The following is a 15,703-nucleotide window of genomic DNA, read 5'->3' as shown; positions in this document are numbered from 1 at the left end:
TTTAATGCAAACACTTGAGACTTTGGGAAACCAAATTAATAGTCTTGTTAACCGTTTTGATAAATTGTGTGCGGCATTCCCCGTGTCTGCTGACGGCCCTTCTGCTCCTCCCCCACAAGCTAATCCGCCGCCATTTTGTCCTTCTTCTGTTCCTGCCTTGCCGCCATTTTGCCCTCCTTCTTCCTCCCTTGTTGCCTTGCCGCCTTTTTCTTTGACTCCTCCCACTCAGCCGCCCTCTCCATCCCTCCCTCCTCCTTCGCGCCCTGCTCCATTACATCTCTTTCCGGTGGTTGAAACCACCAACGCCCAGGGCATTGTTCAACGTCATCATGAGCCTCATAATTTCCGCAACGTTAAAGAGACGTTGTCCCTTTATGGAGCCACGGCGCCCTTCACCCTCACTGTTTTGGACACCTTAGCCCAATCCTCTCTCACTCCATCGGATTGGTACTCCCTGGAAAAGGCCACCCTTTCTGGGGGCGATCACCTCCTTTGGAAGGCTGAGTTTATTGATAATTGTAAGGTTTTTGAAAGACAAAACCCCTCATTCCTCGGCCCAGCTTGTAGAGCTTGAGGCGGTGATCACTGTTCTTTCTTCCTTTGCCTATCAACCTCTTAATTTATATACGGATAGTGCTTACATCGCCCAGTCGGTCCCCCTACTTGAAACCGCCCCATTTATCAAAACATCCTCCATGGCTGCGACCCTTTTTCAACGCTGCCAGGAGGCCATACGAGACCACACTGCCCCTTTCTTCCTCGGCCATCTTCGGGCCCATTCGGGTCTTCCGGGACCCTTGACACACAGAAACAACTTGGCCGATGCAGCCACTCAGACAATTCACGTTCTTTCGGTCACCCAGGCCCAACAAGCCCATGACCTCCATCATCTCGATGCCCGGTCCCTGCGTGTGTTGTTCCGTCTCACCCGTGACCAAGCCAGGCACATTGTTCGCTTCTGCCCAACGTGTGCTACTTCCCTTCCTGTCCCTCACTTGGGTGTCAACCCTCGTGGTTTGGCCCCTCGAGACCTCTGGCAAATGGACGTCACCCATGTTTCTGAGTTTGGTAATCTCAAGTTTGGTAATCTCTGAGTTTGGTAATCTCAAACATGCACTATCACCGTCCATGTTTCCATTGATACCTTCAGTGGATTTTTAGTGGCTTCTCTCCATGCTGGGGAGGCCACCAAACATGTTATCTCCCATCTCCTTTATGCCTTCTCTGTTTTAGGCATGCCTAAGGCCCTTAAGACTGATAATGGACCAGGCTACACTTCCAAGGCATTTTCTGAATTCTGTGCCACCCTTTCCATTACTCATACTACTGGCATACCATATAATCCCCAGGGACAGGGCATCGTTGAAAGAGCTCACCAGACACTCAAAACCGTTATTCACAAAATCCGCCAATCTTCCTGGTACCCCTGCCGGTTGGCGCCCCGCAATGTCCTGTGTCATGCCTTGTTTATTTTAAATTTCCTCCTCCTGGATGATGCTGGTAAAAGTGCAGCCGACCGCTTTTGGCACTCCTCCACCTCTACTCAGTTTGCGTTGGTCAAATGGAAGGACCCACTTACCGGCTCTTGGAATGGTCCAGACCCTGTTTTAATTTGGGCTCGTGGAGTGGTTTGTGTCTACCCCCACGATGCTGACTCTCCTCGCTGGCTCCCAGAGCGCTTGGTTCGCGCTGTACCTGCGCCACCCAGTGCCACTACAAAACCTCTGGACGCCGCCGAGGCGCCCCGTCAACCCCTTCTGCCCAGGGTGGCTGAGTCCCTCTGAGGCGTCTCTTTTTGTTTCCTTTTCAGGATGCCTGTGGCCACCTGGATTCTCCTGGTTCTTCAACAGTACCCTGTCGCCCGTGTCTTAGCAGGCCTCGGACCACCCACCTCTCTCGCATCCGCGTCTTCTTCCTTGGATTCGCCCTGCAACTGCAAGGCATTACCTCTGCCCTGGCCACGGGTGCCTCCGGTTTGGCCATCTCCATTTCCAGGAACTTGCAACCAACCCCTTATGGACTTGCCTTAATGGACTTTTGCCGTATTTGCTTCCCCTGTTGGGTCCCCCCTGTTATCTCTTTTATTGTTACTTGCTATAGGTCCTTGTGTTTTAAACAAAATTGTTGGGTTTGTAAGGCAACAAATACAGCCCCTTCAGGCGAGACCTATCCAGGTGCACTATCACCGCCTGGAAATGCTGGAAAGCGGGGGTGCATATACGGATCTCCGGTCGCCGTCTGTGCCTGGCCAGTAGGTAGCACAGCCTACATGCTATGGGAGTCCCACCGTCCTGACCTTTGGCAGCCTTTTAACTTCAGTCATTATCCAGCTTCCTGGCTGGGCCCCCTTGAGGATGCTGGAATGGATAGCCAATGACGGGTAAGATGGAATGCGGGACAAGACCAACCTAAGACAGCCTGCGCTCCCTTTCCATCTAGGACCGTTGGGTGATGACGGGTAAGGCTCGTCCCTGCAATTCACAACCTAAAACAGGCACATTCCTCCTCACTAATAAAGAGAAAAGGGGGATCTGTTGGCGCCTTACCTCGTGGCATCAGGATACTCCCTCTTTCCGTGATTGGCTGTGCTTCTTTTGGCCCAGTGCGCATGACGACCTCCGGCGCACCAAATAAGGGCATGTGCCCTTCCGGGATTAGCCTCTTTTGGCCCAGTACGCATGACAGCTTTGGCCTGCTTCTTCCGCTTCCGGTCCCCAGCTATAAAGCCCTGCCGAAACCGAAAGTAAACGAGACCTGCGATAGCTGAACGAAGAGTGCACGTGTCTCCCTCCTGTGTACCCCTGTTCTTCAGGTCGCTGCTCTCCCCTCGAGAACCTCTTTGACCAGTCCGCGGGCTCGGGCAGGGCATGGTGAGGTTTCTTCCCCTTGAGTTGACCTGGGTTGCCCGGGGCTTTCCGCGTAGGCCTTTCTGTCTGTAGTTTTTGAAACAAAAACTCCTGTTGATCTACAAACAGCCCCATGCCCGCCGGTAATTTTGTTCGGAAAAGCGGTGCCCTTGAAAAGGATATGAGGCTCTTGGCTGACCAGGTCTCCGCACCTGTGACCATGGCTTGCTCGGAGATGCTCGGGGACCATCTCTAAGTTGAACGTCCCTCACTGAGTAATCAGAAACCATGCACCTGGAAAGGGAGCAGGGTGCAAAATGCGCCATTTCTGTGGACACTGGCCAGGACTACAGCCCCGTCCTGGACCTGAGTGCTTTGGAACTGAGACCCAGGGCACGAAATTTGGGGCATGGGCTCCCCACGACGGTGGGGCACAAGGCAGACACAGTGCCCCAAAGCCATTGAGGCTTTCCCTACCACTCCCACTCTATTCCCCTGTCCCACGGAGTAAAAAGAAAAGGTCCCCAAGGACACTAGGAGACATCTCTGGTGCCACCTAGCGGCTGGAAAAAAATCACCAACACCCCATGGAGTAGGGACCTTTCTTCAGTAAAGTCTACTTGAAAGGGGCAGAAGGCTCCCAGGAGTCAGAGGTGAGCTCGGAAGTTCGCCCAAGCCAGGCCCCTTCTGACCAGCTGCCCGAGCCCAGAGGGGGAGCAGGCACCCAAGGCCGGGGCAGACCGGGTGCGCCAAAGAGTGTGCCTATCTCTGAATCGCCATTTTAGAATAGGGACCCTTCAATAAGGACTGCTTGAAACCGGCAGAAGTCTCCCGGAGGAGCCAGAGGTGAGCTTGGAAGTTCACCCAGGCCAGGACCCCTCTGGCCAGCAGTCCGAACCCAGAGGGGGAGCGGGCACCCAGAGCCGGGGCAGACTGGGCACGTGGAAGAGTGTGCCTGTATCCGAATCGCCATTTTAGAATAGTGACCTTTCTTCAGTAAAGACTGCTTGAAACCGGCAAAAGGCTCACAGAGGAGCCAAAGGTGAGCTGGGAAGTTTGCCCATGCCAGGCCCCTTCATGCCAGCAGTCCAAACCCAGAAGGGGAGCGGACACACATGGCCAGGGCAGACTGGGCATGCAGAAGAGTGTGCCTGTCTCCAAGCACCATTTAAGAACAGGGGCCTTTCTTCAATAAAGACTGCTTGAAACTGGCAGAAAATTCCCCATGGAGCCAGAGGGAGAAGGTTCCCTGTGCAGTCAGAAGTGAGCTGAAGGCCCCCACAAGCATGGTCCCACCAGGCAGGAAGTTGGCACCCAGAGGAGGATCCAGAGATTTAGAACTCAGAGTGCAATCCAGGTGCCCCACCTCCAGGGAAGTCTGTGGGACTTCAAGACGCACCTTTGTAACTAAACACAGAAGGAGGAGAGATTCTGTGACAGTGATCATTAACATACTCAAAGTACCACTACCTCACTAGACTTCTGGCATAACAGTTTTTGACTCGTTTGGATTGCCAGTTTCTGAAACTCCCAAAAGAACACACCAAAAAGATGCCAGCTAGTACCAGCAGCACAGTGTCCCAATGCATAAGGCAAATTAGAAGACAAGCAGCAGGGAAAAGAAAAACTACAAGCAGGCCTCCCCGGTGGCGCAGCGGTTGAGCGCTGGGTTGCAAAGCTGCCTGCAGCCTCTGCAGCGCCGGTTCCATCCCCGGCTGCTCCCCAGCCACCAGAGGAGGGTCCCACATGGCGCGCAGACCTCTCCTGCCGCCCGCTGCTCCCCTCAGCAGTGTACTTCGGTCCTTCTGCCTGCTCTGCATCCTGCTCTGGCTCTGGTGAATTCTCTCACCCTCCCGCGCTTCTGACTGTACCCAGTGCATGTATAAACAAACAAACAAACAAATAAATAAATAAAACATGCCTCTATTTAAAAAAAAAAAACTACAAGCAAAGTAGCATCGCCTCAAAAAAAAAGACACAGCACACACACACACACAAAAACCACCCACCAGCTTGCAACTATGGTGAAGTGGAAGAACTTCTGAGCCTTCCAGAAAAAGAACTTAAAACTGCCATGATGAAAAAACTGATGGAAGTAATTAAGGAAAACAATGCTCAGAAGAATGAAATGAGTCCCTAAAGAGGGAAGTAAAAGAAATGCAGGAGATCAAAGAATTAATGGAGGCGCTAAAGAACTCTGGGAAAAGCAATGAAAGCAGAATAGATGAAATGGAAGGACAAATAAGTACTCTTGAAGACACAGAAATAAAAAGAACCAAAACAGAAAAGGAAAGAGAAGTATGAAGGAAAAAGAACGAAGAAAGACTTCGGGAACTATCTGACTCCATGAGGAAAGGAAATATAAGAGTTATAGGAATCCCAGAAGGAGAGGAGAGAGACATAGGAACAGAGAAAATATTCAAGGAGATAATTGAAGAGTACTTCCCAAACGTGAAGAAGGAGCTGAAAATTGATACACACGAAGCAAGAAGAACACCAAGCTTCCATGACGAAAGGAAAAATACAGCAAGACACATAGTAAAGCTCCCAAGAATCCAAGACACGGAAAAAATAATGACGCTGACAAGAGGGAAGAAACAGATAACATTCAAAGGAAAACCAATCAGACTGACATCAGACTTCTCCAAAGAAACACTACGGGCAAGGAGAGAGTGGAGGGACATAGTCAACAGACTCCAAGAAAACAGATGCCATCCAGGAATACTCTATCCTGCAAAGATCTCCTTCCTCTATGAAGAAAGAATAAGGATCTTCCCAGACAAACAGAAACTCTGGAATTTCATTGAGATTAAATCCCCACTCCAAAAAATACCACAAGAAGTCCTAAAGCCAGAACCTCAGAGGGACGAATAACAACGAAGGAAGGCCAAAAAAAAAGTTATTAAAAGAATAAATAAATAAAATCAAAGGAAAGACAAACACAATGGCAAATACAGATGCTAACATATCAATATTAACTCTAAAGGTAAACGGACTAAACTCTTCAATAAAAAGACACAGAGTTGCAGCCTGGATTAAGAAACAAAACCCAACCTTTTGTGTCTCCAGGAAACACATTTAGCTACAAAAGATAAATAAAACCTCAAAGTTAAAAGGATGGAAAACAATCCTACAAATAAATGGACCAAAAAAGAAAGCAGGAACGGCTATACTTATATCAGGTAAAACATTTTAAACTCAAAAAGGTAAAAAGAGACCCCAATGGTCACTACATTATGATCAAGAGGAAAATACTTCAAGAAGAAATAACACTCATTAACATATATTCACCAAACGAAGGAGCACCAAAATATATCAGACAACTATTGTCATCTTTGAAAACGGACATCAGAGAAAACACATACGTAGTGGAAGACCACTGGACTAACGAGGAGATCAAAGAAGAAATTAAAAAATTCTTTGAATTGAATGACAAGGAGGACACCAATATCCTAAATGTATGGGATGCAGCAAAAGCAGTAATAAAAGGAAAATATATAGCAATAGAGGCTGACATCAAGAAACAAGAAAGAACTCAAAGAAACAACCTAATCTCAAAGCTCAAAGAACTAGAAAAAGAACAACCAAAACCCAAAACTAGTAGAAGAAAAGAAATAATAAAAACCAAAGCAGAAATAAATGAAATCGAAACTTAAAAAAAAAAAATCCAAAAGATCAATGAAACCAAGAGCTGGTTCTTCGACAAAATCAATAAAATATGCTGCACCTCCCCCTGCAGTGACCTTTAGGGCTAATGGCTTTCGCCACGGTCCCTAGGTCCAGCTGGGCTAGGAACCAGCACGCAGGGGGAGAACAGCAAACCCCCTGAAGACATAGATAAGACGGAAGCCTGTTGAAAGATAATGACCCCAAGGAGCCACTACAGGAATGCTGACTGCACAGAACCTTATCTCACTTTCTCAAAGCCCACAAACTTTATTCTATTACAACTGTCTCTCTAAAATCTTTTCTCTTTCTAAAATCTTTTCTTTTTCTCTGTCTAAAAAGGTCATTGGTTTGCTGATTAAAAAAGAACATACAAAATCTAATAACTAGGCTAATTCAAATGAAACCTTACTAAACTCTGTGTATTAATAGAACTGTTAGCTTAATAATTTCTCTGTTGTATGCTTAGCCTTGTTAGTATTAATCTTAATGATAAAAATATTACATTGTGAAAAGTAAAATTCACCCATGCTAATTGATAGTAATTTAGTGGTAGTGAGCAGTTTAAACAAAAAATAATCACATAAAACAAAAAGAAAAATTAATAGCCTAACTACTTAGGAATGTGCCTGGGTCCAGATGTAAATCACTGCCCTGTCAATGATAAGCTAAACCTATAAGCAAGCTGATTTCTTCACTGATGTTCGCCATTCCTATGTTTTTAGAAAACATATATATACTGGTCACCAACTCAAAGAAAATTACACTCAGATTTTCACTCTCTTGAAGTGTGTCTGTTTGTCATTTCTTTCGCCGATGCCCTGACCACCCTGCACTCTTCTCTCAACCCTGAGATGGCCTCATCGTCTACTGCTGTGCTGGTCCGCAGCAAAAATAGACAAACCCCCAGCCAGGCTCACAAAGGAAAAAAAGGGAGAAAGCACAAATAAACAGGATCACAAATGAAAGAGGAGAAATCACAATGGACACAGCAGAAATCAAAAGAATAATCAGAAACTATTATGAACAGTTATATAGAAACAAGTTCAACAATATAGAGGAGATGGACAAATTCCTACAACTCTACAATCACCCAAAGATAGATAAAGAAGAAATAGAACACCTAAACTAACCAATTACAAGCAGCGAAATTGAAATGGTAATCAAAAACTTTCCCAAAAACAAAAGCCCAGGACCTGATGGATTTACAAATGAATTCTACCAAACGTTCAGAAAAGAATTAGTGCCTATCATTCACAAACTCTTCCAAAATACTGAGAAGGAAGGGATAATACCAAACACGTTCTATGAAGCCAACATTACACTAATACCAAAAGCAAACAAGGACAACACAAAAAAAGAAAACTACAGGCAAATCTCCCTAATGAACACTGATGCAAAAATCCTCAATAAAATTTTCACTATCAGAATCCAACAATGTAACCACGATCAAGTAGGATTCATTCCAGGGACACAAGGATGGTTCAACATCCGAAAATCAATCAATGTTATCTAACACATCAACAAAAAGAAATATAAAAACCATATGATAATATCAATAGATGCCGAGAAAGCTTTCAACAAAGTGCAACACCCATTCATGATAAAATCCCTTGAAATTCTTGGGATACAAGGAACATACCTCAACATCATAAAGCCCATATATGACAAGCCAACAGCCAGTATCATTCTCAATGGTGAAAAGCTGAAAGCATTCCCATTAAGATCTGGAACGAGACAAGGATGTCCACTCTCACCACTGCTTTTCAATATAATACTGGAAGTCCTAGCCAGAGCAATAAGACAAGAGAAAGACATACAAGGAATCCAAATAAGAAAAGAAGTTAAACTATCACTACTCACAGATGATATGATAATATACCTGGAGAACCCCAAAAACTCTACAGAAAAACTAATCAGTTCAACCAATAAGTTCAGTAAAGTGGCAGGATACAAAATCAACACGCAAAAGTCAGCAGCCTTCCTATACACAAACAATAAATCTGAAGAAGAATAAATCAAAGAAAACATCCCTTTTATTATCAAAACAAAAAAAAATCAAATACTTGGGAATAAATCTAACAATATACATAAAGGACCTATACAAAGAAAACTATAAAACACTGTTAAAAGAAATAGAAGAAGACACAAAGAAATGGAAATACACCCTCTGCTCATGGATTGGAAGAATAAACGTTATTAAAATGGACATCCTACCAAAAGCAATATACAGATTCAATGCTATTCCAATAAAAATTGCAATGTCATTCTTCAAAGAAATAGAACAATTATTGATGAAATTCATATGGAATCACCAAAAACGCAAAATAGCCAAAGCTCTCCTGAAAAAAAAAAAAAGTGAATGGAGGCATCACACTCCCAGACTTCAAACTATACTACAAAGCCATAATCATCAAAACTGCATGGTATTGGAACAAGAACAGACACACAGACCAATGAAATCAAATAGAAAATCCAGAAATAAACCCACAGATTTATGGTCAACTAATCTTTGACAAAGGAGCAAAGATTTTGCATTGGAGCAAAGAAAGTTTGTTCAATAAATGGTGCTGGGAAAACTGGGTCGCTTCATGCAAAAGAATGAAGCTTGACTACTATCTAACACCATGCACAAAAACCAACTCAAAATGGATTAAAGAACTATACATAATACCTGAAACCATAAAATACATAGAAGGAAATATAGGTGAACCACTATATGATATGCACATCAAAGACATCTTTACAGACACATCACCCAAAGCAGTGATAGTGAAGGCGAAGATCAACAGCTGGTACAATATCAAATTAAAGAGCTTCTGCACAGCAAAAGAGACAATAAAAAAGCAAAGAGAAACCCCACCAACTGGGAGAACATTTTTGCACACAACACTAATAATAAAGGACTGATCACAAAAATCTGCAAAGAGCTGATGAGACTCAACAAAACAAAGGAAATAATCCAGTCAAAAAATGGGCAGAAGAGCTAAAAAGAAACTTCTATGCAGAGGAAATGCAAATGGCCAACAGGCACATGAAAAAATGTTCAACATCACTTGTAATCAGGGAAATGCAAATCAAAATTACAATGAGATACCATCTTACACCAGTGAGAATGGCACATATTAAGAAAACTAGCAACAACAAATGTTGGCGAGGTTGTGGAGAAAAAGGAACTCTCCTGCGCTGTTGGTGGGTGTGCAAACTGGTCCAACCACTATGGAGAGCTGTGTGGAGATTTATTGACCTACTAAACATAGAGCATCCATATGATCCAGCCATTCCAATCCTGGGTATTTACCCAAAGGACACAGAAACATCAATTCCAAAGAACACCTGCACCCCTATGTTTATAGCAGCACTATTTACAATAGCTAAGCTTTGGAAACAACCCAAAAGCCCAAAAATAGATGACTGGATCAAGAAGATGTGGTACATATACACCATGGAATATGTGTATATGTACCAGCATATGTACCAGCATATGTACTCAGCATTCACAAAAGATAAACACATGCAATTTGCAGCAACATGGATGGCACTGGAAGGGATCATGCTCAACGAAATAAGCCAGAAAGAAAAAGAAAAACACCGGATGGTCTCACTCATAGCAGGAATCTAGAAAACTTAAATAAGGGACCAGGAAAAAGAATATCTATAAGAAAGAAAATATTGAAATCAGCAAACAACTATGAACCAGAGACACTCTATGGGGGGTGGGGGGCAGGGAAAGGAGGGATTGGGGTCAAAATAAGGGGGTTGTAATTGTATGGGGAATATAAAAATAAAATTTAAATTAAAAAATAGGAAAGGGGATATTATCATGGGTTACACAACTCCTTTTTGTACTAACAGGAAATGCAAAAGGTCCTGCTCGTTTACGGCGTTCTTTAAGCATTTTTAAATATTTATTTATTTATGGTAGAACCAGGGTATAGACCAGATGTGCAGGATGGTGTGAGGATTCACCAGAGACAGAGTGGGGAACAGAACAGGCAGACTGACAATATACACTGCTGAGGGGAGCAGCAGTGTATATCCTTGCCCGCTGGTCGGGATCAAACCAACCATACAGAGTCTGCGGACAGACTCACAATGCAGCACTCAACTGCCTGCACCACCAGGGAGGCCCTTCTTTAAGCATTTTTTTAAACTAACTTTTGCTGACAAGAATCTTGAGACATTGGCAGGTTAGAATGAGTGGCAAGAGACTGAAATACTCTAAGAATTTCTTGAAGCTTATTATAGAGTTCAGTGGAAGGTGCTGTAGCATCCTATACTTGATTAAAAAATTCCCCACCACTAGCCTCTGAAGAGGTCTTGTGATCAGGGTCAGACTCAGAAGAGTCCATTAAATGTTTTTTAACACGCTCGTGTAAAGGGAGCATTAAGTTATTCTTTATAAATGTTTTGAGGGGAGGTAGGATTATTACCCACAGGATGAGGAGCTTATTGTTTAAGAAAAAGCTTTTTACAGGATTAACAAACTTACAGACCTTTATAACATACTTACTTATTTATACTAACAAAGATTTTTAAAAGTGGGTTCGTCTTTCTGTAAAGGAAATTTAGTTAATTACCGATGTTTGTTGAACAACACAATTTTTACCTTTTAAGAAAACACATTTAAACATTAAATATTAACACCCAATCTTAAAACCTAAAGACATGTATGTTTTAAATTAAACCATTGAATTTACACTAGTTTGCCAGATTTAGATCATGATCAAAATTGGGGGTTTTGTATAGGTGCCATTTAGAGTTAATCCTCTGGAGGTAGAAGATAAGGATAAACAGAGATCTCTTGATTTTTATTTAAAATTTTGGCCATGTGTTAATTTTAAGAAGTCAAATTATTTATTTTTAAAGTTTTTTTTTTATCTATTTGTATACATAAATAAGAACTAGGGTGTAAGCCAGATGTGGGGGGGGGTGAAAAGACCAACCTGAGAGTGGTGAGAACAGATGATCTACCGAAACATGCTGTTGAGGGGAGAAGCCGGCTGAGACAGGAGAGGCTGGCTGTGTAACGTGGGCCAACTCCCCAGCCATGATCTAACCCTTGCTGTACTGGCCTGAGATAGCTCAACAGTGTTGAGACTTCAACCCCTGTATCACCAGGGAGGCCCCATATATCACAAGGGCAAAAAGGGAGAAAGCACAAATAAATAGGATAATAAATGAAAGAGGAGAAATCACAACGGACACAGCAGAAATCAAAAGAATAATTAATAACTACTATGAACAGTTATATGGAAACAAGTTCAACAATCTAGAGGAGATGGACAAATTCCTACAACTCTATAATCACCCAAAGCTAGATAAAGAAGAAATAGAACATCTAAACAGACCAATTACAATTAGTGAAATTGAAATGGTAATCAAAAACCTCCCCAAAAACAAAAGCCCAGGACCTGATGGATTTACAAATGAATTCTACCAAACATTCAGAGACGAATTGGTGCCTATCCTTCACAAACTCTTCCAAAAAATTGAGAAGGAAGGTATAATACCTAACACGTTCTATGAAGCCAACATTACACTAATACCAAAACCGAACAAGGACAACACAAAAAAAGAAAACTATAGGCCAATCTCCCTAATGAACACTGATGCAAAAATCCTCAATAAAATTTTAGCTATCAGAATCCAACAGTGTATCCATAAGGTAATTCACCACGACCAAGTAGGATTCATTCCAGGGACACAAGGATGGTTTAACATCCGAAAATCAATCAACGTTATCCAACACATCAACAAAAAGAAATATAAAAACCATATGATAATATCAATAGATGCTGAGAAAGCTTTCGACAAAGTGCAACACCCATTCATGATAAAAGCCCTTGAAATTCTTGGGATACAAGGAATGTACCTCAACATCATAAAGGCCATATATGACAAGCCAACAGCCAGTATCATTCTCAATGGTGAAAAGCTGAAAGCAATTCCATTAAGATCTGGAAAAAGACAAGGATGTCCACTTTCACCACTGCTTTTCAATATAATACTGGAAGTCCTAGCCAGAGCAATAAGACAAGAGAAAGACATCCAAGGAATCCAAATAGGAAAAGAAGAAGTCAAACTATCACTCTTTGCAGATGATATGATAATATACATAGAGAACCCCAAAAACTCCACAGAAAAACTAATTCAACTCATCAATCAGTTCAGTAAAGTGGCAGGATACAAAATCAACACGCAAAAGTCAGTAGCCTTCCTATATACAAACAATAAATCTGAAGAAGAAAAAATAAAAAAAAAACATCCCTTTTATTATTGAAACAAAAAAAAATCAAATATTTGGGAATAAATCTAACAAAAGAGGTAAAGGACCTATACAAAGAAAACTATAAAACACTGTTAAAAGAAATAGAAGAAGACACAAAGAAATGGAAAAACATCCCCTGCTCATGGATTGGGAGAATAAACATTATTAAAATGGCCATCCTACCAAAAGCAATCTACAGATTCAATGTTATTCCAATCAAAATTTCAATGTCATTCTTCAAAGAAATAGAACAATTATTGATGAAATTAATATGGAATCACAAAAAACCCCGAATAGCCAAAGCTCTCCTGAAAAAAAAAAGAAGGGAATGGAGGCATCACACTCCCAGACTTCAAACTATACGACAAAGCCATAATCATCAAAACTGCATGGTATTGGAACAAGAACAGACATACAGACCAATGGAATCGAATAGAAAATCCAGAAATAAACCCACAGGTTTATGGTCAACTAATATTTGACAAAGGAGCAAAGACTATGCATTGGAGCAAAGAAAGTTTGTTCAATAAATGGTGCTGGGAAAACTGGGTCGCTACATGCAAAAGAATGAAGCTTGACCACTACCTCACACCATATACAAAAATCAACTCAAAATGGATTAAAGAACTAGACATAAGACCTGAAACCATAAAATACATAGAAGGAAATATAGGCGAAACACTACGTGATTTGCATATCAAAGACATCTTTACAGACACTTCACCCAAAGCAGTGATAGTGAAGGCAAAGATCAACAGCTGGGACTACATCAAATTAAAGAGCTTCTGCACAGCAAAAGAGACAATAACAAAAGCAAAGAGAAACCCCACCAACTGGGAGAAAATTTTTGCACACAACACTAATGATAAAGGACTGATCACAAAAATCTGCAAAGAGCTGATGAGACTCAACAACAACAAAGAAAATAATCCAGTCAAGAAATGGACAGAGGAGCTAAAAAGAAACTTCTCTGAAGAGGAAATGCGAATGGCCAACAGGCATATGAAAAAATGTTCAACATCACTTGCAATCAGGGAAATGCAAATCAAAACTACCATGAGATACCATCTTACACCAGTGAGAATGGCACATATTAAAAAAACTAGCAACAACAAATGTTTACGAGGTGTGGAGAAAAAGGAACTCTTCTGCACTGTTGGTGGGAGTGCAAACTGGTCCAACCACTGTGGAGAGCTGTGTGGAGATTTCTGGACCTACTAAACATAGAGCTTCCACAGGATCCAGCAATTCCACTCCTAGGTATTTACCCAAAGAACACAGAAACATCAATTCCAAAGAACACCTGCACCCCTATGTTTATAGCAGCACTATTTACAATAGCTAAGCTTTGGAAACAGTCCAAATGCCCAAAAATAGATGACTGGATCAAGAAGATGTGGTACATGTATACCATGGAATATTACTCAGCATTCAAAAAAGATAAACACATGCAATTTGCAGCAACATGGATGGTGCTGGAAGGGATCATGCTCAGTGAAATAAGCCAGAAAGAAAAAGAAAAATACCGGATGGTCTCACTCATAGCAGGAATCTAGAATACTTAAATAAGGGACCAGGAAAATGAATAACTATAAGAAAGTGAAAATCAAAATCAACAAAAACTATGAACCAGAGACACTTTTTTGGGGGTGGGGGGCGGGAGGGAGGGATTGGGGTCAGAATGGGGGGATTGCAATTGTATGGGGAATATAAAAATAAAATTTATTAATTAAAAAAATAAAATAAAATAAAATTGTGACCATACAGTCTCAATAACCAAAAAAAAAAAAGATTTTTAATGAGATAGAAGTTAAAATCCTTATATACATAAAGTGTTTAATTTCAACCGTTACTTAAGATTGAGGGCCCAAGGTCAACAAAATTTTAAAGACAGGCAGTTGTTACTAAGTTTGAGATGCTAAAATATTTTAGAGTTTGTATTTTTAAGAAATAATCCTTTGGCTTTATATTGTTTTTGCTTTATTTTATTGAGACCAAACATTTTTAAGATAATGGAACAACTCTTATAGACCATGCATGGGGAAAACAGGAGAAGAGAGGTTAAGATCTTTGATCTGAAGGGGTGTGAGATTATCACTCATGTTTCTTAGAGAGAGTAAAGATTTAACTGAAAAACTCACTGAAGAAAGTTAACATCACAGACTCAGTGTCTGTGGGCCTTTCACCAGGCTGATTATCATCACAGAGCCTGGCTCTGTGGGCCTTTTACCTGGATAATTTGGAAGAAAGTAACATCACAGACTCAGAATCTGTGGGCCTTTTACCAGGCTGATTTGGAAGAAAAAGATAGGAAAGACACGACTGAAAACACCTTCTTACCGCTTTGTTGCAGACTCTGGGTCTGTGAAGCCTTTTGGCCAGGCTTGAGAGGATGTCCATTTCCCTTCTCCGGGCTTGAGAAGCAGGGTGTGGGGCCCCTTTTTGGGAGCCATTTGTTGCATCAGGCAACACCACACTGATAAAGAAACAGGAGTCCTGGAGCAGGCTACATAATGCAGGATATTGCTGAAGAGCAAGATCCTGGCCCTTTTATTGACACACGGTATTGGTTGTGAGGGGGAAGAGCAAAAGGAAATTAAAGGCTTGGAGATGATAGAAAGGGGAAGGGTGTAGAAGACTAGGGATTGTAAGTCTGCCCTCCAGGCACTTCTTAGCTACTTCATGACACACCCTAATCCCCAGCCACTGTTCTAATCTTATCCACAAGGCGTTCCTCTGATCAGCTTCTGGGGTCCCTTGTCAATACATTGGTCCTTGGCCAGGGCGTTCCTGGCCATATCTTGTGATGTGTAAGTCGGGAGACGTGTTATGCTTTATTTTATTTTATTTTTTTGCAGATTTATTTACTTATGAATATAAGAGCTAGGGTACAGGGCAGAGATGTGGGGGTGGGGTAAGG

Source organism: Talpa occidentalis, unplaced genomic scaffold (assembly GCF_014898055.3).
Source record: "Talpa occidentalis isolate TD23 unplaced genomic scaffold, MPIMG_talOcc4v2.1 talOcc4.14, whole genome shotgun sequence".
Taxonomy (NCBI): domain Eukaryota; kingdom Metazoa; phylum Chordata; class Mammalia; order Eulipotyphla; family Talpidae; genus Talpa; species Talpa occidentalis.
The sequence above is the reverse complement of the archived record's forward strand: the minus strand, read 5'-3'. Positions refer to the sequence as shown.